This window comes from Lepus europaeus, chromosome 1, assembly GCF_033115175.1.
Source record: "Lepus europaeus isolate LE1 chromosome 1, mLepTim1.pri, whole genome shotgun sequence".
Classification (NCBI taxonomy): Eukaryota; Metazoa; Chordata; class Mammalia; order Lagomorpha; family Leporidae; genus Lepus; species Lepus europaeus.
In genome coordinates this window covers 63,791,748-63,814,365 of record NC_084827.1, presented here as the reverse complement: position 1 = coordinate 63,814,365, position 22,618 = coordinate 63,791,748, and positions in this window count along the sequence as shown.

Here is a 22,618-nt window from a genome sequence, read left to right as displayed (position 1 = left end):
AGGCATCACAATACCTGATTTTAGGACATACTACAGGGCAGTTGTTATCAAAACAGCATGGTACTGGTACAGAAACAGATGGATAGACCAATGGAACAGAATAGAAACACCAGAAATCAATCCAAACATCTACAGCCAACTTATATTTGACCAAAGATCCAAATCTAATCCCTGGAATAAGGACAGTCTATTCAATAAATGGTGCTGGGAAAATTGGATTTCCACGTGCAGAAGCTTGAAGCAAGACCCATACCTATCACCTTACACAAAAATCCACTCAACATGGATTAAAGACTTAAATCTACGACCCGAAACCATCAAATTATTAGAGAGCATTGGAGAAACCCTGCAAGATATAGGCACAGGCAAAGACTTCCTGGAAAATACTCCAACAGCACAGGCAGTCAAAACCAAAATTAACATTTGGGATTGCATCAAATTGAGAAGTTTCTGTACTTCAAAAGAAACAGTCAGGAAAGTGAAGAGGCAACCAACAGAATGGTATGAATATTTTTTTAAAAGACACATGGTGGGACTGGCATTGTGACATAGTAGGTAAAGCCGCTGTCTGCAACACTAGCTTCCCATATGGGCACACTTCCCATCCAGCTCCATGCTAATGCACCTGGGAAAAAAGCAGAAGATGGTCCAAGTGCTTGGGTTCTTGCACCCATGTGGGAGACCTGCATGCAGCTCTTGGCTCCTGGCTTTGGCTTGCTCATTTCTGGCTGTTGTGGCCATTTGGGGAGTGAACCAACAGATGGAAGAACTCTCTCTTGCTCTCGCTCTTGCTCACTCTCTCCTTTCTCTCTCTCTTCTCTCTGCGTGTCTCTCCCTCTCTCTCTGTAACTCTGCCTTCCAAATAAATAAATAAACCATAGAAAAAGACACATGCTATGGACTTGGAAACTGTGTATTGCATAGAAGCTAAAAGGATGTCGAGAAGACTTTTGATGTATACCTAACGAGTCACAAAGCAATATAAAGGAGGTACCATTTGAGGCCAAAAGAAATGGAACCCTGTGGCAGGTGCTGTGGCCCAGTGGGTTAAGCTGCTTTCTGAAATGCCAGCATTCCATATAGGTGCCAGTTCAAGTCCCTGCAGCTACACTTCTGATCCAGCTCCCTGCTAATGTGTTTGGGAAAGCAGTGGAAGATGGCCCAAGAATAGAACTGGGGCCAGGGCCAGCGCTGTGACACAGCAAGTTCAAGCTGCAGCCTGCAGCACCAGCATCCCATATGGGTGCCAGTTCAAGTCCTGGCTGCTCCACTTCCAATCCAGCTCTCTGCTATGGCCTGGGAAAGCAGTAGAAGATGGCCCAAGTCCTTGCCCCTCTGTGCCCACATGGGAGACCCAGAAGAAGCTCCTGGCTCCGGGCTTCGGATCAGCTCAGCTCTGGCTGTTGTGGTCATTTGGGGAGTGAACCAGCGGAAGGAAACGCTCTCGCTCGCTCTCTCTCTCGCTCTCTCTCTCTCTCTGGATCTAACTTACTCTGTAACTCTGTCTTTCAAAAAAATAAAATAAATCCTTAAAACAAAAGAACTGGGGCCATTGTGGTGGTGTAGTAGGTTAAGTCTCCCTCTGCAACACTGACATACCATATGGGTGCAAGTTCAAGTCCTGGATGCTCTACTTCCAATCCAGCTTCCTGCTAATGTCCTGGGAAAGCAGTGAAAGATGGTTCAAGTGCTTGGGCCCCTGCACCTATGTGGGAGACCTAGAAGAAGCTCCTGGGTCTTGGCTTTGGATCAGCTTATCTCTGGCCATTGCAGCCATTTGGAGAGTGAACCAGCAGATGGAAGACCTCTCTCTCTCTCTCTCTCTCTCTCTCTCTCTCTCTCTCTCTCTCTCTTTGTTTATAACTCTGCCTCTCAAATAAATAAGTGAAATTTTTAAAAAAGAAAAATTATTATATAGGAACAGAAATTTAAACAAAAAAGTTGATTGCAAAAATTAACACAATAGAAAGTCTACTCAAAAACTCAAGGATTTAACAATTGAAATCTCTACACAGGAAGCTAGAAGCTGTACCTGACTTCTATTCACTGCCTATGATAAATGCCTAGCATAGAAATGAGGTGGAAGTTAAACTGTTAAATTCAAATGAGGTAGGACTTGCTGGATTTGAAAATAGATTGTTTATTTTCAGCATCTCCTGAAAACAATTTTCAAATTAGAAAGGCCTTAGACCAAATATCAATTCCAAGTTGGAACAAGGCAAATCTTTTTTTAAGACCTCAAAGATACTTAAAGTAGTGCTTTCATAAAGCCCCTCCAGCTAGCAAAAGGCCATCTAAGGATTGTACAGATATTCTCTGCCGAAATTCTTCACTAAATAGTGGGGCCTCTGGTAGCTGCACAGGCACTAACCTGCAGGAGAATGAAAGGGACCATGTGGTAAAGACAGGGTGACTGCAATAGGCTTACGGTGGTGGTTTATGTCTGGTAGAATAAACTCCAGTAAGATTTTTCCACTGCCAGGTGTTGGGTCTGTGGGAACAATCTCTTTAGTTCACAGATATTCTGACTGAGAACAGAATTCAAGGAAATGTAGGGGCTTCATCTGCGCATGGCCCTGATTCAGGTAACTGCATGCTGGATCTTGAGTCTGTGCTCATGCTGTGATGAGTTGAAGCTTTGGGGACAAGTGGTACATAAAAGGAATAGAAAGAACGTGAGTTCAGAAAGTAGATTTGGAGTGCAGGAACAGCTCTGGAAAGAAATTACAAAGGTGAAAACTCTGGCTGAGAACCAAAGTTTTCTGGAGCCAGGGCTGTGGTGGCATAGTGAATAAAACTACAGCCTGTGACGTCAGCATCCCATATGAGTGCCGGTTCGAGTCTCGGCTGTTCCACTTCCAATCCAGCTCCCTGTTCATGTGCCAAGCAAAAGCAATGAAGGATGGCCTAAGTCCCTGGGCCCCTGAACCCATGTAGGAGACCAGGAAGAAGCTCCTGGCTCCTGGCTCCTGGCTCCTGACTTTGGATCAGCCCAACTCCAACCCATGCAACCAGATGGGGAGTGAACCAGCAAATGGAAGACCTCTCTTTGTCTCCCTCCCTCCCTCCCTCTCTGTCTCTCTCTGTCTCTCTCTCTCTCTCCCTCCCTCTGTGTAATTCTGCCTTTCAAATAAATAAATAGATCTTTAAAAAAGAACCAAAGCTTTGAAACGTTGTAAGCGGAGTTAATGCAAGAAAAAATGAGACTATGGGAAAAAAAAAAACAGTTGGCTTTGTGCAATTTTGCTTAACTCTATTTACACATCTCTACCTATGGTCCCAGAGTTTTGAAAACTAATGATCTTGCCACTAAGTAGTTGTAGGAAACAGGAACCTAGAATTCACTTAAGATGAAGAACAGGTTTGAAACTCCCAACAAAGTCCTATTCCACGCAACTGTCTATCTTTTTCTAAGATTTGCTTAATTGAATAGGGGGGAGTGGGAGAGAGATATCTTACATCCTCTGGTTCACTCTCCAACTGGCCACAGTTGCTAGAAAATGCCCAAAAAGCTATTATGAAAAGAAACAGGACAGTACAATGAATGGACGTTTTAAAAAGCAGTCATTAGCAACTGACCTGGGAATCCCAGACACTAGAATTAGTAAAATAAGACTTTAAAACTCTTGTTGTTTTCTTAAATTAAAACTAAAACACCTATTACAAATATATTCAAACAACTGAACTATGTTTAAAGAGTTAAAGAGGGGTGAGCCAGTTTAGCCACTGCTTGGGATGCCGGCACCTCATATCGGAGTTCAGGTTCAAGTCCTATCTACTTTGCTTCTGATCCAGCCCTCCTCTAATGTAACTGGGAAGCAGCAGATGATGGCTCAAGTACTTGAGATCCTGTCATCCATGAGGGAGACCCAGATGGAGTTCCTAGATCCCTTAAGCTTTGGCTATTATGGCCATTTGTGGAGTGAACCAACAGAAGAAAGACTTTCTCCCTCTCCCTTTCCCGCTCCCTCTCTCTTTCAAATAAATACATCTTTTAAAAATATTTTAAAGTGAAAAAAATAGCAAGACATTCTAAGATGAATGAAACCTGAGGGAAGTTGGTAATAAATGACCTGTCTTACAAGAAATACTTAAAGGAGAGCTTCAAGCTGAAGTAAAAAATACCATGACACAGTGACTCAAATCCACGTAAGGAAACAAACCACCTAGATAAATGTGAAAACACTGTAAATGTATTTTTGTATATACCATTTTTCTACTTTTGTCAAATTTTTTAAAAAACTGCATAAAGCAACAATTTTAAAATTGTGATGATAGAATTATAATGCATATACATGTAATTTGCGTGAAAACACTGGCACAAGAGAGGGGGAGGAGATGAAACTTTATTAAAGAAATGTTTACATGAAATTAAGTTGGTACTAACTCAGCTAGATTGTTTTAAGACAAACTATTACTTGTAGTTCTTAGGGCAACGTGAAGAAAAAGTTTAAAACATAATAAACAGAAAAAATAAGTGGCATGCTAGAAAAAAATCTATAAATCACAAAAGTAAGTAAATAAAGTCATAATGAGACAAAAAACACCTAAAACACAAATATAACAAAATTTCAAGTGTAAATTTCACGTTTCCAATAAAATAATAAATGTAAATGGATTAAACTCTGCAACCAAGAGGCATAGACTGAAAGAATGGAAGTTTTTAAAAAGAAAAGCATGGTCCAAGTATATGATGTTTGTAACTGACACAGTTGAGACTGAACAATAGGCTTGAAGTAAAGTGGTTAGAAAGAATATGCCACACAAACATTAAACAAAAACTACTGAAGTGAACACGTCAATATCAGAAAAAAAACAGGAAGACAAATTGTTACCAGAAACAGGGACATTTTGTAATATCAGGGTTTAATATGTTAGGAAAAACATCTTAAACAAGTATGTACAGAAAAATAAACTCCTGAACTACCTGAAAGAAAAAAAATTATGGAACTGAAGAGTGAAATAAAAATTTTGAAAATGGTAGTTGGAGATTTCAAAACCACACTTTCCCTCATGGATAAAACTAGACAGAAGATCAATAAATAGAAGGCTTTAACAGCACTTCAGCCAACTGCATCTAGAACTCACAGTCATTTATGAAAGTGTCGACTTATGGTAACACAGTCTTCTCTAGTGTGCATGTAACATTCTCCAAGATAGACAGTATGCTTGGCTATGAAACAAGCTTCAGTAAAAAGACTTAAAAATCAAAAAATGTTCTATGACAATAAAATTGAATCAGAGATTAATAAAGGAAAAAAATGTGAAAAACTAATCAACACCAAAATGACCAAGTATGAGAAAGAGTGATGTCTCCTGACTTGTTACGGGGCTCCAGGTGGGAAGCTACTTAGGTAAAGTCTAAAGATGGCCCCTTGCAGCCAGGACCTGGGTGGGAACAGGTACATACATCATGGACTGGGCTGTTATTCCAGGGTAGTTCAGTGGTGTGGTATCCAATAGTTCCCCAAACTGGGTTCGGGGTCTGTCTGGTCCTTAAGGATTTCCAGATGTAAATTACTCAGGTATTTGTGGTATGCATGGAGATTGACATCTGCTTACTATTTTCCTGTCAAGAAAAGTACCTCTTGGCTCAGATGGATCTTAAAAGAGAGAACAGCAGATGTTGTGTGCTTAGTCCTCTTTGTAAGACCATCATGTATCTCCTCGCTCTGCAGCAACTACTCATGTACTCCCTTTCTTGTCTCACTCTCTAGCAGAAGGAATCTTTCTCTGTTCTGTGCTGCCTGAGCTGGGGAAATGATGGTGGCAACAGTCCCTCATCCTACTTGTCTAATTCAGTTTCATAGGCTGAATATGAGGTCCTTCCTGGCACTGGATTTCACCATGGTGGACCGGGTTCTAAGATCTAGACTCAATACCTTTCCTTATTTTCTACTTTGTTTTTCTATTCTTTATCTCATTCATTTCCACTACAGTATTGTTATCTTCCTTCTACTTATGCTGGGTTTACTTTGCTTCCCACCCCACCCCACAATCAGTTTAAGTTGACTCTTTACTAGCTGAATTAACATATTATTGTGATATTATTTCTTCTTTAGACATTTGCTAGAATTCACCAGTGACAGTATTTAGACATGTAGTTATCTCTAGGGAAAGAAGATCTTTTTAAAAAATAAGAATAGGTTAGGAGAGGGAGGAGGAAGAAGGGTAGGAGCGTGGGCAGGAGTGAGGGTAGAGTAGAAAGTATCACTATGTTCCTGAATCTGTACATATGAAATACATGAAATTTGTATACCTTAAATATAATTTTAAAATAATTAATGTCTTAAATATACATGAGGATATTCATTTTTAATTTCCATTTTAGTTTTCTGAATTTGTTTTTGAAGAAATGTATGCATTTCACAGTATATGTCAAAATTATTATAATAAAACTGATTAACATCCTTTTAAATTTTTGAAAATAGAGCTACTCTACAATGTACAGATCTCACAGCTAGGTATATATTCAAAGGAAATGAAATAAACCTGCCAAAGATATAGCTGCTGTTGTAATGCTGTTCACAAGATTACTGTAGCATTATTCACAATAGCTAAGAATGAATAGAATCAATCTGAGTCTGTCAATAGATTAAAGGTTAAAGACAATGTTATAAACACACACACACACACACTATTCAGCCAAGAAAAGGTTGAAATTTTGTAATTTCTGACAACATGGATGGGCCTAGAGGACATTATGTTAGGTGAAATTGATCACGGACAGAAAGACAAATACTGTGACATCCCATTCATGCAGAATCTTAAGAAGTTGATCCTGGGACCAGCTCCCGGGCACAGTAGGTTAATCCTCCACTTGTGACACTGGCATCCCACTGGCTCTTCCAATTCAGCTCTCTGCTATGGCCTGGGAAAGCAGTAGAAGATGGCCCAAGTGCTTGGGACCCTGAACCCACATGGGAGACTGGGAAGAAGCACCTTGCTCCTGGCTTCAGATCAGCACGATGTGCCGGCCGCATCAGCCATTGGTAATACACTGGTAATAAAAACAAATAAATAACAAGGAACAAAAACTAAAGTCCAATACATCATATAAACATGGACACAAAAATTTCAAAATACTGGTTAAAAAAAAAATCAGCAGCATATAAAGTTCTCGTGAACTATGACTATTGGAGCTGTTTCCTGGAATGAAAGGTTGGCTTCAGATGTGAAAATAAATCCATGTGAGTCACCATATGAATAATACAAACAACAAAAACACATGAGTAGCTGATTAGACAGCAAAAAGCAAAACTATGTCTATTTGTAAATACATGATCTTGAATACAGAAAATTTTAAAAACTCTATCAAAGAAAACATGATATTGAAACCAAAAAATGAATTCAACAAAGTTGTATGATAGAAAATCACCACATAAAACAAGTATATTTCTATATACTATCAGTGAACAACTCAAACATTAAATTAAAAAATTATATCTGCAATATTATTAAAACATATATAGGAATAAATATTACCTCATAATGTATGACTGTACTCTGAAAACTACAAAATACAATGGAAATAAACTAAAAAGATCTAAATAAATAAGAAGACCTACTATGTTCATGGATCTGGGGGTTTGAAACGGCCAAAGTGGCAGTACTTTCCATGTTGATCAACAGATTCAAGGCAAACTATATAAAAACCTACACTGACACTCTTTCCAGAAATCAGACAGCTAAACTTGAAGTTTTTATGGACTATCCAAAACAATTTGAGAAGGAAGAAAGTTAAGATGGTTCACACTTTCTAATATAAAATTTACTACAAAGCTATAATAATAAAACAATGAGATACTGGTATAGTGCTACACATATAGTCTCGAATTTAGAATCCAGAAATAAACCCTTACAATTGATTTTGTGCCAGGGCCTTTATATAGTTCAGTAGTAAGCAAGTTTTCAACAATTTGTTCAGTGCTAACTGGATATCCCCATGCAAAGAATGAATTTATTCCCCTTCTTTCATATCATATACAAACTTAACTCAAGTGGTCTAAAGACATAAACTCAAGAGGTAAGACTGAAATATTTTAAGAAATTGTATAAGTAAACCTCTATGACTTTGGATAAGAAAACCATAAACATCTAAAGAAAACTCAGAGAAATTGGATTAATCAAAATTTAAAATCTCCATGTTCTAAATGATACCACTAAGAGAATGAAAAACAACCCACAGAAGGGGAGAAACTATTTGCAGATTGTATGCCTGACAAGAGGCTGTAATATAAAATAAATTAAAAACTCTGACAATCCAATATTAAAAAAGACAACCCAGGGGCCAGTATTGTGGCACAGCAGGTTAAGTTGATGTCTTTGTCACGGGGATCCAATATCAGAGTGCCAATTCAAGTCCTGGCTGCTCGACTTCTAATCCAGCTTCCTGCTGATGTGCCTCAGGGAACTCTCATGTGAGAGACCCAGACGGAGTTCCTGCCTCCTGGCTGTGGCCTGGCAAAACTCTGGCTGTTTTGGGCATTTGGGGAATGGATTGAAAGATGGAAAATACATCTCACTCTCTTACTCTTGCTCTTTTTTTTTTTTTTCCTGGCCTTTTTTTTTTTTTAATTTTTTATTTTTTTTAATTTTTTTTTTTTTTTTTTTTTTTTTTTTTTTTTTTTTAAATTAAACTTTTATTTAATGGATATAAATTTCCAAAGTATAGCTTATGGGTTACAATGGCTTCCCCCCTCCCATAACTTCCCTCCCGCCCGCAACCCTCCCCTTTCCCGCTCCCTTTCCCCTTCCATTCATGTAAAGATTCATTTTCAATTCTCTTTGTATACAGAAGATCAGTTTAGTATATATTAGGTAAAGATTTCAACATTTTGCCCATATAGCAACATCAAGTGAAAAAAACTACCATTGGATTACTATTTATAGCATTAAATAGCAATGTACAGCATATTAAAGACAGAGATCCTACATAATTTTTTTTTTTCAAATTAATTAATTTTCTATGTCATTTCCATTTTAACACCAGGTTGTTTTTTTTTTTTTTTTTTCATTTCCAATTCTCTTTATATACAGAGGATCGCTTCAGTATATAATTAGCAAAGACCTCATCAGTCTGCGCCCACACAGAAACGCAAAGTGTAAAAATACTGTTTCAGTACCAGTCATAGCATCACTTGGCTTTAGACGGCACATTAGGGACAGATCCCACATGGGGTGTAAGTACACAGTGACTCCTGTTGCTGAGTTAACAATTTGACACTCCTGTTCATGGCGTCAGTAATCTCCCTAGGCTCTAGTCATGAGTTGCCAGGGCTATGGAAGCCTTTAGAGTTCGCTGACTTTGATCTTATTCCGATAGGGTCATAGTCAAAGTGGAGGTTCTCTCCTCCCTTCGGAGAAGGGTACCTCCTTCTTTGATGGCCCCGTTCTTTCCACTGGGATCTCACTCACAGAGATCATTCATTTAGGTCTTTTTTTTTTTTTTCCATGATATCTTGGCTTTCCATGCCTGCTATACTCTCATGGGCTCTTCAGCCAGATCTGAATGCCTTGAGGGCTGATTCTGAGGCCAGAGTGTTGTTTAGGATGTCTGCCGTTCTATGAGTCTGCTGTGTATCCCATTTCCCATGTTGGATCTTTCTCTCCCTTTTTGATTCTATCAGTTAGTATTAGCTGACATTAGTCTTGTTTGTGTGATCCCTTTGATTCTTAGACCTATCAGAGCCATCAGTTGTGAACTGAAATTAATCACTTGGACTAGTGAGATGGCATTGGTACATGCCACCTTGATGGGATTGTATTGCAATCCCCTGGTACATTTCTAACTCTGTCTTTTGCGGCAAGTCAGATTGTGCATGTCCCAAATTGTACATCTCCTCCATCTCTTATTCCCACTCTTATATTTAACAGGGATCACTTTTCAGTTAAAATTTAAACACCTAAGAATAATTGTGTGTTAATTACAGAGTTCAACCACTTGTACTAGAACAACAACAACAATAACAATAACAACAAATACTAAAAAGGATAAAGTATTACATTGTACATCTAGAGCCAGGACAAGAGCTGATCAGTTCATAGTTTCATGTAGTGTCCATTTAACTTCAACAGGTTTCCCCTTTGGTGCTCAGTTGTCGCTGATCAGGGAAAACAAATGAAATTTGTCTCTTTGGGACTGGCTTAATTCACTCAGCATGATGTTTTCCAGATTCCTCCATCTTGTTGCAAATGACTGGGTTTCATTGTTTCTTACTGCTGTATAGTATTCTATGGAGTACATGTCCCATAGTTTCTTTATCCAGTCTACTGTTGATGGGCATTTGGGTTGGTTCCAGGTCTTAGCTATTGTGAATTGAGCTGCAATAAACATTAATGTGCAGATGGCTTTTTTATTAGCCAAATTAATTTCCTTTGGGTAAATTCCAAGGAGTGGGATGGCTGGGTTGTATGGTAAGGTTATGTTCAGGTTTCTGAGGAATCTCCAGACAGACTTCCATAGTGGCTTAACCAGTTTGCATTCCCACCAACAGTGGGTTAGTGTCCCTTTTCCCCCACATCCTCTCCAGCATCTATTGTTGGTTGATTTCTGAATGTGAGCCATTCTCACCGGGGTGAGGTGAAACCTCATTGTGGTTTTGATTTGCATTTCTCTGATTGCTAGTGATCTTGAACATTTTTTCATGTGTCTGTTGGCCATTTGGATTTCCTCTTTCGAAAAATGTCTATTGAGGTCCTTGGCCCATCTCTTAAGTGGGTTGTTTGTTCTGTTGTTGTGGATTTTCTTGATTTCTTTGTAGATTCTGGTTATCAACCCTTTATCTGTAGTATAGTTTGCAAATTTTTTCTCCCATTCTGTGGGTTGCCTCTTCACTTTCCTGACAGTTTCTTTTGCAGTACAGAAACTTCTCAATTTGATGCAATCCCAAATGTTAATTTTGGTTTTGACTGCCTGTGCTTCTGGGGTCTTTTCCAAGAAGTCTTGGCCTGTGCCTATATATTGCAGGGTTTCTCCAATGCTCTCTAATAATTTGATGGTTTCGGGTCATAGATTTAAGTCTTTAATCCATGTTGAGTGAATTTTTGTGTGAGGTGAAAGGTAGGGGTCTTGCTTCAAGCTTCTGCACGTGGAAATCCAATTTTCCCAGCACCATTTATTGAATAGGCTGTCCTTATTCCAGGGATTAGTTTTGAATCTTTGGTCAAATATAAGTTGGCTGTTGATGTTTGGATTGATTTCTGGTGTTTCTATTCTGTTCCATTGGTCTATCCTTCTGTTTCTGTACCAGTACCATGCTGTTTTGATAACAACTGCCCTGTAGTATGTCCTGAAATCTGGTATTGTGATGCCTCCAGCTTTGTTTTTGTTGTACAAGATTGCTTTGGCTATTCGAGGTCTTCTGTGTCTCCATATGAATTTCAGCATCATTTTTTCCAGATCTGAGAAGAAGGTCTTTGGTATCTTGATTGGTATTCCATTGAATGTATAAATTGCTTTTGGGAGAATAGACATTTTGATGATATTGATTCTTCCAATCCATGAGCATGGAAGATTTCTCCATTTTTTGGTATGCTCTTCTATTTCTTTCTTTAAGGTTTTGTAGTTTTCATCGTAGAGATATTTAACATCCTTGGTTAAGTTTATTCCAACGTATTGATTGTTTTTGTAGCTATTGTGAATGGGATTGGTCTTAGAAGTTCTTCCTCAGCCGTGGCATTGCCTGTGTATACAAAGGCTGTTGATTATTGTGCATTGATTTTATATCCTGCTACTTTGCCAAACTCTTCGATGAGTTCCAGTAGTCTCTTAGTAGAGTTCTTTGGGTCCCCTAAATAAAGAATCATATCATCTGCAAAGAGGGATAGTTTGAGTTCTTCCTTCCCAATTTGTATCCCTTTAATTTCTTTTTCTTGCCTAATAGCTCTGGCTAGAACTTCCAGAACTATATTGAAGAGCAGTGGTGAGAGTGGGCATCCCTGTCTGGTACCAGATGTCAGCGGAAATGCTTCCAACTTTTCCCCATTCAATAGGATGTTGGCCGTGGGTTTTTCATATATTGCTTTGATTGTATTGAGGAATGTTCCTTCCATACCCAGTTTGCTTAGAGTTTTCATCATGAAAGGGTGTTGTATTTTATCAAATGCTTTCTCTGCATCTATTGAGAGAATCGTATGGTTTTTCTTCTGCAGTCTGTTAATGTAGTGTATTACGTTGATTGTTTTGCGAATGTTGAACCATCCCTGCATACAAGGGATAAATCCCACTTGGTCTGGGTGGATGATCTTTCTGATGTGTTGTTGCATTCTATTGGCCAGAATTTTATTGAGTATTTTTGCATCTACGTTCATCAGGGATATTGGTCTGTAATTCTCTTTCAATGCTGCATCTTTTTCCGGCTTAGGAATTAAGTGATGCTGGCTTCATAGAAAGAATTTGGGAGGATTCCCTCTTTTTCGATTGTTCTGAATAGTTTGAGAAGAATTGGAGTTAGTTCTTCTCTAAATGTCTGGTAGAACTCAGCAGTGAATCCATCTGGTCCTGGGCTTTTCTTTGTTGGGAGGGCCTTTATTACTGTTTCAATTTCTGTGTCAGTTATGGGTCTGTTTAGGTTTTCTATGTCTTCTTGGCTCAATTTAGGTAGGTTGTATGTGTCCAAGAATCTGTCCATTTCTGATAGATTTCCCTGTTTGCTGGCATACAAGTCCTTGAAGTAATTTCTGATGATTCTTTTTATTTCTGTGGTGTCTGTTGTTACATTTCCCTTTTCATCTCTGATCCTATTGATTTGGGTCTTTTCTCTTCTTTTTTTAGTTAGTTGGGCCAATGGGGTGTCAATTTTGTTTATTTTTTCAAAAAACCAGCTCCTTGTTTGGCTGATTTTTTGTAATGTTGTTTTGGATTCAATCCTGTTGATTTCTTCTCTGATTTTAATTATTTCTCTTCTCCTACTGGGTTTGGGTTTGGTTTGCTGCAGATTTTCTAGATCTTTGAGATGACTTGAAAGCTCATCTATTTGGTGCCTTTCCAATTTCTTGATGTAGGCACCTATTGATATAAATTTTCCTCTTAACACTGCTTTTGTTGTATCCCAGAGGTTTTGGTATGTTGTGCTGTTATCCTCATTTACTTCCAGAAAATTTTTGATTTCTCTTTTAATTTCTTCTATGACCCATTGTTCATTCAGGAGCATGTTGTTCAATCTCCATGTGTTTGCACGTGTTCTAGGGATTCCCGAGTTGCTAATTTCCAATTTCATTCCTTTGTGGTCTGAGAAGCTGCATGGTATGATTCTAATTCTTTTGAATTTGCTGAGACTTGCTTTATGGCCTAGTATGTGGTCAATCCTAGAGAAGGTTCCATGTACTGCTGAGAAGAATGTAAAGTCCTTAGATGTAGGATGAAATGTTCTGTAGATATCTGTTAGATCCATTTGGGCTATAGTGTCATTTAAATCTACCGTCTCCTTGTTGATCTTCTGTCCTGTTGATCTGTCTATCTCTGTGAGTGGAGTATTGAGTCCCCCAGTACTATTGTATTGGGGTCTAAGTCTCCCTTTAAGTCCCTTAACAAGTCTTTTAAATAAGCTGGTGTCCTGTAATTAGGTGTATATACATTGATAATCGTTATATCTTTCTGTTGAATGGATCCCTTAATCATTATATAGTGCCCCTCTTTGTCTCTCCTAACAGTTTTTGTGGTAAAGTTTATGTTGTCCGATATTAAGATGGCTACGCCCGCTCTTTTTTCATTTCTGTTGGCATGGTATATCTTTTTCCAGCCTTTCACTTTCAGCCTGTAAGGATCATTACTGGAAAGATGAGTTTCTTGTAAGCAGCAAAAAGATGGGTTTTGTTCTTTAACCCAATCCGCCAATCGGTGTCTTTTAACCGGACAGTTCAAGCCATTAACATCCAATGTGACTATTGAGAAGGAGTAACTTTGTCCTGTCATTTGCCAAAGATTTTTTCTAATATATGGTTTGAGACTCCTGTGATCTTTTGCTGTGAGGTTTCCTTCCTTTACCTTCTTTCATATTGGTTACCGTGTTTCTGTGTTTCTGTATGTAACACATCTTAAGCATCTTTTGCAGGGCTGGACGAGTGGCGACAAATTCTTTCAGTTTCTGTTTGCTGTGAAAGGTCTTTATTTCACCTTCATTCACAAATGAGAGCTTTGCAGGATATAATATTCTGGGCTGGCAGTTTTTCTCTCTTAGTACCTGGGCTATATCTCGCCATTCTCTCCTAGCTTGTAGGGTTTCTGATGAGAAGTCAGCTGTGAGTCTAATTGGAGATCCTCTGAGAGTAATCTGGCGTTTCTCTCTTGCACATTTTAGGATCTTTTCTTTGTGTTTCACTGTGGTGAGTTTGATTATGATGTGTCGTGGTGAGGATCTCTTTTGATCATGTTTATTAGGGGTCCTATGAGCTTCCTGTACTAGGATGTCTCTGTCCTTCTCCAAACCTGGGAAATCTTCTGCTAGGATCTCACTAAAAAGTCCTTCTAATCCTTTCTCTCTCTCCATGCCTTCAGGAACTCCTAGAACCCGAATGTTGGGTTTTTTAATAGTATCCTGTAGATTCCTGACAGTATTTTTTAGATTTCTGATTTCTTCTTCTTTTCTTTGATCTGACTGTTTCCTTTCCTGTTCTCTGTCTTCTAATTCCAATATTCTCTCTTCTGCTTCACCCATTCTGTTTTTAAGGCTTTCTAATGCGTTTGTCATTTGATCTATTGAGTTCTTCATTTCATTGTGGTTTTTTGTCACTATCACAATTTCATGTTCTACTAGTTGTTTCATTTCATTTTGATTCCTCCTTAATATTTCATTTTCACAAGAGAGATTTTCTATCTTGTCCATTAAGGATTTCTGTAGTTCAAGAATTTGTTTTTGAGAACTTCTTAATGTTCTTATCAATTTTTTGAGATCTGCTTCTTGCATTTCCTCTATCTCTTCATCTTCATAATCTTGCATTGGCGTGTCTTGTTCATTTGGAGGCAGCATAGTGTCTTCCTTGCTCTTGTTACCTCGGCTTCTACGTTTGTTGTTTGGCATGTTGGAGATAATTTATGGGTTTTTGTTTGTTTGTTTTTGTTTTTTGCTGTGGTGGTTTTTTTTTCTTGTTATACTATGCCTCTAAGTGGGCTGTCTGCTTTGATGGATCCTTAGGGGCTGTGATGGGTGTGGCCAGAGAGCTCTGCTTGATTCTTCAGGTTTAAGGCTATGCAAAAAGCGACTCACCCAGATTGTTCACTCCCTTGCTCCTTACTGGATTGCTCTCTCTCTCTCTCTCTCTCTCTCTCTCTCTCTCTTTTTTTTTTTTTGACTCTTTTGGGAAGTAATCCCGAATGGCTGAGTGAAATTGAGGGTAGTTGAAATCTGGCCTCTGTGAGTATTCGTTTGATCTACCCCTGGGACCACACAAAGAGTTTATGCAGCCCTCAAGGCATTCTCAAGATTCACCAAATTCTGAAGTTACTGAGTTTGTGGCTGCGCTTTAGATATGTAAAATGGCGCTCTTTGTTTTGCTCCTTGAGTGACAAGAGAGGCCTCTGCTTTTCCCCCCCAATGTCTTGGGTTTCTGCTGTCTTTGTCTTACCTCCCTCCTGTTCCCGCGCTGGCGAGAGACTGCGGCTCCTCTCCCGCGGTTGAGTTTCCATGCGGTGGGCTGCCTGCAGGTCCTCTGTGTCACATCCACTAGATCCGGAAGCGTTTCCTCTGCAGCTTTTTTCTTGAGTCTTTTCCTGAGGCTACAGTAATTCCACTTTTATGAAACTTTATTTTCCCAAACTACGGCGCTCGTCCTCACTATCCGCCATCTTGGCTCCGCCCCCTCTTACTCTTGCTCTTGCTCTCTCTTTTCTTCTCTCTCCCTCCCTCCCTCCCTCTCTCTCTCTCTCTCTCTCTCTGCTTTTCAAATAAATAGCAAATGAATCTTTATTTTTAAAAGAGGTGAATGCAGCGCTGTGGTGTAGCAAGTAAAATCATCACCTGCAGTGCCAGCATTCCATACGGGAACCAGTTTGAGTTCTGACTGCTCCACCTCTGACCCAACTCTCTGCTATGGCCTGGGAAAGCAGTAGATGCCCCACATAGTTAGGCCCCTTTACATGGGAGACCTGGAAGAACCTCCTGGCTCCTGGCTTTGGATCCACACAGCTCTGGCTATCTGGAGAGTGAACTAGTAGATGGATGACCTCTCTCTTTCTCTGCTTATGCTTCTCTGTAGTTCTGTCTTGCAAATAAATAAACAAATCTTTCTTAAAAAAGAAAACTCAATTTAAAAATAGGATAGGATTTGTGAAGATATTTCTTCTTCACAGGTACATGAGGACAAGTAACCAGAACGCACTTGAAAAGATGTTCAACATCATCAGTCATTAGTGAAATGCAAATCCAAAGCACACTGAGAAACTCCTTCACATCACCTAAATTGCTGAAATTTTAAGATGACAGGTAATGATCAGTTGGCAAGGCTGAGGGGAGATAAGAACCCTCAGACATTACTGGTGGAATGTAAAATGATGCAACTACTTCAGAAAACATTTGGGAGGTTTTCTAAGAGGTAACAAGAGAGATATCACTTCACCCAGCATTTTCACTCATAGCTATACATCTAAGACAAATAAAGACATATGTCCTCATAAAACATGTTTGAAAAAAAAAGAAATTCTATAGCAATACAAGCATCATAGAAAATATGATGATGGTGTATCTTTACAATGGATCCTTATTTGGAAATAAGATGGAATAAAGAAGCTGTTGGCTTCTGAGTGGCTGTTGCAGCCATCTGGGGAGTCAACCAATGGATGGCAGGTTCTCTCTCTCTCTCTCTCTCTCCCTCTCTCTCTTTATGTAAGTCTGACTTTAAAATAAATCAATAAATCTCTTCACATTTTTTTACTTAAAGAAGAGAAAGAAAGGAGTGAAACAAAATCTTAACAATGGTTCATTATTCTGATAGGCTCAAAGTCAGATTTTCATATTTTCTAAATGAGCACCAGTTAATTGTATAATGGAGAACTCTTTTCTTCCAGATATTACCAATTTTTACTTAAAACTCTTAGTATACTTTAAAGGATACTAAGTAAAGTAGCCTATATGTTAAAACATGTCTAAAAATGTGGGTTTAAATGTACTTTGATATATATATATACACACACACACATATATACTAATTTATTGTCCCTAGAGTGTACATGTGCTCCCCTTTTTTCACTTCCTTGACAAAATTTGCTACTTTCTGTCTTTTTGATAATAGCCATTCTGAAAGGGGTAAGGCGATATCTCATTGTGGTTTTGATTTACTATTTAGTAAAGTATATTATATTTAGTATCTACATATATATTTATGAAATTGAAATTAAAAAAAATAACACAATAGATGAACAAAATAAAAAGCTGAAGTTTTTTTGAAAAGATAAATAAAATATATCAATCTTTAGCCAGGCTAAGAAAAAAAAGACCAAAAACTTAAATAAATAAAATTAGAGATGAAAAATGATACATTACTACCAATGCCATGGAAATACAAAGGATCATAACAAATTAGAGCTCAGAAATTAATCCCACATACATGCGTTCATCTGATTTTTTCACAAAGGCACCAAGAACATATGGTGGAGAAAGGATAGTATTTTCTATAGATGGGGCTGGCAAAATGGAACATACATACATAGCAGACTGACAATAGATCCCTACCTCTCAGTACACACAAACATCAGTACAAGATGGATCAAAGCCTAAACATAAGATGTAAGACTCTGAAAATGCTAGAGGAAAATGTAACGGAAACACTTCAAGACATTGGGCTAAGAGATGATTTCTTGGTTAAGACCCCAAGTACAGGCCACAGAAGTATAATTATACCAATAAAATTATATTAAACTCAGAACTTCTGCATAGCAAAGGAAGCAATTAATAGAGTGAAGAGATATCCCACAAATCAGGAGAAAAGATTTACAAACTGATTGTCCTTAAATGACACTTTATTGAAGAGATACCTGCTCCACTATGTTTATAGCAGCACTGTTCACAATAGCCAAAACCAGGAACAAACCAAGATGCCCATCATCAGATGAACGGCTGAAAAAAAAAATGGTATATAAATACATAATAAAATGTTATCCAGCCATAAAAAGGACTGAAATCTCATAATTTTCAGCAAAATGGATGGAAATGGAGGACATCATGTTGAATGAAATAAACTAGACACTAGAAAGACAACACCACATGTTCTCCCTTACAGGTGGGAGAGGAAATGAAATGAAATGAAATGAAATGAAATGAAATGAAATGAAATGAAATGAAATGAAATGAAAGAAGGAAGGAAGGAAGGAAGGAAGGAAGGAAGGAAGGAAGGAAGGAAGGAAGGAAGGAAAGGAGAGGAAAGAAGGAAATTAATCTGAACACAAGTTGTTGATTATTAGAGCCTAGGATAGGAGAGATAAAAGGAGTTTGGATACAAAAAATAGGAGAAGCTGGGGCCATCCCAGAATTCTCTAAAAACAAGCAATCTAATAGTCATGCTCCTGTACAAAGCAAAGTGAAGAGACAGCCAATGGAATCAGAGAAAACATTTACAAGCTATTTATCTGACAAAGGAGTAATACACAGAATATATAAGGAACTCAGACATCTGAAGAACAAAATCAAAAGGAAGTGGACAAAGAATCTGAACAGACATTCATCCAAAGAAGAAAGAGAAATGGACAACAAATACATGAAAAATGCTCAATGTCACTAAGCATCAGGAAAACGCAAGCCAAAACCACAGCGAGGTATCATCTCATTCCATGTAGAATGCCTAGTATAAAAAAGACACTGTTGGTGGAAATGCAAATTAGTAAAGCCATTATGGACAGCAGTAATAGAGGTTCTTCAAAAAACACAAACAGGGCTACCGTATGACCCAGCTATCCCCATTCTGCATATCTTAGTCAGGGGAAATGAAATCAGCATATGAAAGACATATCTTCATTCCACCTGTGGATTGCAGGACCATTCACAATGGACAAGGTACAGATTAGCCTACATGTCCATTAATAGATGAGTGGATAAAGAAAACGTGGTATATGTACACAATGGATGACTATTTGGCCGTAAAAAGAATGGAATTCTGTCATTTGCAGCAAAATGAACGAGACTGGAGTTCATTATATTAAGTGAAATAAGCCAAAAATGGAAAAAACAATACTACATGTTCTCTTTCATATGTGCAAGGTTTTTTTTTTTTTTAAGGTTTTTATTTATTTGAATGGGGAAAAAAAATGACACAAAAAGAGGGAGAGGCACAGAAGAGAGATCTTCCATCCACTGGTTTGCAAACCAAATGGCCACAACGGCTGGAGCTGGGCCGGACTGAAGCCAGTAGCTTGGAATTCCACACAGGTCCTCCTTGACTGAGACTCACAGAGAGATCACAGGTTCCTGAGTCCATATGAGCATGTACACCCAGGGCGGATGGGCTTCAAGACACTGGACAATTCCTGATCCGTCTGAAACTCCCCCCCTGCCTGTGAGATGACAGTAGTGGCAGAGAGGTCTCTGCCTAGCGGGTTCTAGGGAGAATTTGTAGGAATGAGACGGCTTGCAGGGCCTTACCAGGAGCGATGGTGCTCAGTGGGCACACGGGGAGGTACAGTTGGTGAAGCAGCAGGCACGTCCTGGATCCCACCACACGCACACGGGGCCTGCAGAAGCGGCTGAAGAAGGTGACTATGAGGGGAAATGGACACTATCTTCGCAGGCCTCTGGGCTCATCCCCTCAGGGCCACCTCCACAACTTCCACCGCTCCCTGACCTTCCGCACGGGCCCTGAGGGATGCAAGGTCAGGCCTGCCTGAGGAGCACCCTACAGGACCTCGCTTACTACAAAAATCAGGAGTCAACCATCGCTGACCTCAGCGCCCCCTGCTGGAAGCTGGGGGAACATCATAAACCATCCTCCCTTCCCAGCCATTCCAGGACTCTGCCTGGTTTATTTTGATTTTCTTTCCACGTCTTCCAGTGCCAGTTATTCCCCATAATTCGAAAATGCCATCAGCTCTGTTCTTCATGCCAAACGGTTCTGCTTGGAATAATAATACTCTTTAAAAGCCCGTGGGGAACTTTAAGACCATAAGAATTGTTTTCATTAAAAGCTTATTCAACTGGGCTTAAATGAAACTGAACCGACAACTAAGCTGGATAATTCCAGTTCAAGCCCGTTTGGTGGAAACACCACTGGTACTTTCCTGACTCAGGCAATGGTTTCTGACAGACAGCAGCTTGTGCTCCTGACAAAACACTCCTCTGAGAACTGACAGTGACAACAGGAGCTTGACGGCCAGAGAGTGGGGTCCCCTGCCGCCCCTTGGATACTTTCAGAGACACTGGCTCACAAAGGAACTCACCCAAATATGAGCGGCTCATTTGGGCATCAGAACAGCTCTGTGGGATAGACAGAAGAGCTGTTCATACTCCCATTGTACAGAAGGGAAGGTTGAGTCCAGAGAATCATTGAGTCACCCAAAGTCCCATGAACAGTTGCTGCTACTAATTACCCAACAGCCTGTGCCCTATAGGGTGTGCTATGTGTCTCCTTTTATCTCTTTTTATTTTCATCTCTTCTTCTTTTTTTTTTTTTCAGGAAGTAGGGGGGATATCCAATATAGTAGTTTTTCTCTATCATATGCCACATGATGTTTCCATGTGTATGCATTGTGGGGTGTCTAAATCAAGCTAATTAAAATATCTATCACATCACATGCTAATCTAATTTTTTGTGATGAGAACACTTAAAATCTACTCCTTTAGCACCTCTGAAGTTCAGACAGTCCCCAACTTACAATGGTTCAACTTTAGGATATAGGAAGCCACAGCTCCAGGTCATCCACACCACCACTGACACAACTCAAGCACTGACAGTGTCCCGTGGATGGTGCTTCTAAGTCGCAGTGTTCTGTAGGTCAGGTGCATCAACGCATGTCAACTGAGCAGTACTTTGAAGTGAGCTACGGCCTGACCTCTAGATGATCTCTATTCACTCGTTTGTCCTCTTTCTAACCAGTTGCACAACTAGTCTTGTAAGAATGTCATCTGTAAGGACAGTTTACATTAAGTGCTGGGGAAATGTGTAAATCCCTCCTCCCTCCGAGAGAAGCATAACCTTGCTTGTTCTGGCTTCTGTAATGAATGCTTGGCTTTGTAATTAACTCCCAATAGGATGTGGTTTTTGCCTTTATAAGCTTACCTCTGAGCTCAATCGGAGCTGCGTGATTTGGAGAACACCTGCCCCCGTGCAGCTGCCGGCTTTGCAGGCTTTCAGGAATAAAGACTCTATAATTCGATCCTGAGACTTTGGCATCTTCTGTAACTGGCTGTTCCAAGATGCAATACTTTGAACTTACTGCAGGTTTACTGGGACACACATAGTCTCATCATAAGTGGAGGAGCCTCCATATACATTATATTGTTAAACTGTAGTCATCATGATGGACCACGGCTCTCTTGCATTTATTCCTCCTGATGAACTAAAATTTAATATCCTTTGTCCAACACCTCCCAAATTTCTCCCAACTGCCAAGTGTGCCTGGTAACCAACACTCTGCTCTCTGCTTCTGTGAGATCATCTTTTTTTTTTCCAGATTCCATGTATAAATGAAAACACACTGTTCTTATCTTTCTGGGTTTGGCTTTTTCCACTTAGCATAATGTCCTCCAGGTCATTATGTAGTGGCAAATGACAGAATTTCCTTCCTTTAAAAGGATGAATAGTATTCCAGTGTATGTTTGCATCCCACTATTTATCCATGCTTCTGTTGATGGATCCTTAGGATGATTCAACTCTATCTTGCCTATTGTACATAGTGCAATCATAAACATGGGAGTTCTGATATTGCTTCAAGACATTAATTTCAACTGCTTTGAATATAGACCCAGAAATGGAAACACTGGATCATAAAGTAATTCTATTTGCCCATTGTTTGAGTCATTCCTTTTCTACTCTAATCCCAAGTATTGTGTTCATGTAACCACACATTTACATGTGTCATTCTTAATTTAAGCAGAAAGAGTTTACAATTTTAGCAGTCAAGCACTAAGGAATCCAGTGTACCTGCTGCTCACATCACAGCTCCTTGGCCTCTGCCTGGGCTCCTTGCATATCCCCACTGACATATGTAGGCATTCCTTCAGTAGATAAATATCAGATGCTTACTGTAGGCTGGGCACTGCTTTAGCTGCTGTGTTCAATGTCAAAATAAAAGAACAAGATAAGCGCACTTGGGAAGTTGCAAAATTTGGGAGGTCACCTGCACCAAGTAATCTTCAAAATAAAAAAAAAAATGCAGTTATAGAAGAGAGTGAGTTCCTTTCGCTTGCTTGCCAAAAATCACTTGAAAATTAAGAATTGAAAGTAAGAAAAAGAAATTACTTGGGTGATGTCACTACTTAAAAACAAACAAGGGAATCATGCGTGTATCAAACTGTTCGAAGATTCCTGGAAGACACTAATCAGGACAGGATCACACTGAGAGGAGGAATCTTAGCCAAAAACACACCCCGGAGAGAAGCCATGCCAAATCCCGTGGCTATTCAAAGGCAAACAAGGTGTGAAGGTTGATGATATGAAGATGAAATCATTCGTGTCAGACCCAGACACAGTCCGAGCT